This window comes from Urtica dioica, unplaced genomic scaffold (genome assembly GCF_054948205.1).
Source record: "Urtica dioica subsp. dioica isolate 48M unplaced genomic scaffold, U.dioica_male_clone48M_v1_H2 Urtica_dioica_male_H2_contig_15, whole genome shotgun sequence".
In the NCBI taxonomy this organism is placed as follows: domain Eukaryota; kingdom Viridiplantae; phylum Streptophyta; class Magnoliopsida; order Rosales; family Urticaceae; genus Urtica; species Urtica dioica.
Genome location: NW_028297217.1, coordinates 232,501 through 235,000, shown reverse-complemented (window position 1 = coordinate 235,000; position 2,500 = coordinate 232,501).

Sequence of the window (2,500 nt, the reverse complement as noted above, 5' to 3'; positions counted from 1 at the left end):
GCATCGGCCATCGCTCGAGCATGCCTCGGCCATCCTCTAGCATGCTCGAGCATAACTCCCGTCGCTCGAGCATTCCTCGGCCATGCTCGAGCATGCTCGAGCATTTCTTTCCCGTCGCTCGAGCATGCCTCGGCCATCGCTCGAGCATGCCTCGGCCAGCGATGGAGCATGCCTCGGCCATCCTCTATCATGCTCGAGCATTCCTCCCGTCACCCGAGCATTCCTCGGCCATGCTCGAGCATGCTCGAGCATTTCTCTCCCGTCGCTCGAGCATGCCTCGGCCATGCTCGATGCTCGAGCATTTCTCTCCCGTCGCTCGAGCATTCCTCGGCCGTGCTCGATCATGCTCGAGCATTTCTCTCCCGTCGCTCGAGCATGCCTCGGCCCGTGCTCGATCATGCTCGAGTATTTCACTCCCGTCGCTCGAGCATTTCTCTCCCGTCGCTCGAGCATGCATCGGCGGCTCTAACGTTTTCTCACGAGCCTTCAACCCATTATTTTACCTCACTAGACTTGCCTCCGCCTTGGTTCTTAACCTTTTAGGGAGAACATTCATATTCCAACAAATTTTCATCCACGGAAAATTTTTGGTCGCCGGAAAATTTTCCGGCGGGCGGTCGCCGGAGCTCCGCCGCCGGCGGGGGGTCACCGGCGGTCGGTCGCGACTTGTCGGGTCAGCCCGGTCATAATCCGTCTTTGGGTCCGTAGCAAATTATGCTCTTATCATGCGAGTCAACTCTTGGTCAACATTTTCAAGCTCAAGGAACCACCCCCCCCTAAAGATACAAACGAACATTTGGCCATGTGACACCAGTAAACATTAAATTTTCCAAGGCCATGACCAAAAAAAAAAAATTATTTTTTTTTATTTTTTTTTTTGAACCTCCATCTAGTATAATGTTTTTTAAGATATATGCTCGAGCTATAATCAAGAGAACCCATGGGAATATTTTTAAATTAATTTTTTAAAATCACGTTCCAGGATCCGGTCGGCCATTGCTCGAGCATGACTCGTCCGTCGCTCCATCCTGCTCGGCCATGACTCGGCCGAGGCGTCAAATTTTTTTTTTTTTTTTTTTTTAATTTTTTTGAATCTCCATCAAGTATAATGTTTTCTAAGAGATCTGGAGTTGGTCTTGTGAAGAGAACCCATAGGATTATTTTTAAATTAATTTTACAAGCTCCAAAACATGTTCCAGTCGTCCGGTCGGCCATTGCTCGAGCATGACTGGGCCGTCGCTCCATACTGCCTCGGCCATTGCTCGAGCATGACTCGGCCGAGGCGTGAAAAAAAAAAAAAGTTTTTTTTTTTTTTTTGTTTGAGAATCTCAAACAAGTATAATGTTTTCTAAGACATATGGAGTTGGTTTTGTGAAGAGAACCCATGGGATTATTTTTAAATTAATTTTACAAGCTCCAAAACATGTTCCAGTCGTCCGGTCGGCCATTGCTCGAGCATGACTGGGCCGTCGCTCCATCCTGCCTCGGCCATTGCTCGAGCATGACTCGGCCGAGGCGTCAAAAAAATTTTTTTTTTTTTTTTTTTTTTTTTTGAATCTCCATCAAGTCTAATGTTTTCTAAGATATATGGAGTTGGTTTTGTGAATAAAACCCAATACTCGGCCGTGCCCAAGCCTTGAAACCAAGAACCAACCGTGGTAAAGCCCGTGCCATGGCATTGCAACTAAGAACCAACCGTTGAAGCGACCGTGCCTCACCCATGCCAAGACCATGCCTAGACCGTGCAACGTCCAAACCAACCATGCCCGCGCCCGTGCCACGCCCACGCCTTAAAGCCTTAAATGGCTTAAAGGGCTTTAAGGGCATCTACGGCTTCTACGCCTCTACGCCCTACGCCCGGCCACGGCCACGCCCGCGCCCGCGCCCGCGCCCGCGCCCCGCGCCCCGTGCCCCTACCCCGTGCCACGGCCATTCCCTCGCCCGTGCCACGGCCACGCCGACACGCACGCTCATGTGGGTCAACTCTCGGTCAATTCTCGGTCAATTCTCGGTCAACTGGAGGAACCCCTTCCCAGGAGGTCACCCATTTCTGAGCTACCCCCGCGCGAGCACGCTTAACTTTGGAGTTCTTATAAAAAGGCTACCAAAAATCCTATTTATTTAATTGATATATATGGGGATATTAATTGTTTTATCCCTTATCTTAGCCCAAATACTTGGCAATTTTCCATGCCATAGCTCATTTTTAATTTTTTTTCCGTGACATAGCACATTAAGCTTTGACCCAAGGATACATTTATTCCGTCTATACCACATTAAGCTTTGACCCAAGGATACATTTATTCCGTCTATACCGCATTAAGCTTTGACCCAAGGATACATTTTATTCCGTCTATACCCGTGTACTTAGCAATTATCCAGCTTCGACCCAAGGATACATTTTATTCCGTCTATACCCGTGTACTTAGCAATTATCCACGCCGCGGCTCATTCTCAACACTCCAAACACTTGGCAACTTTCGAGGCACGAACATTTTAT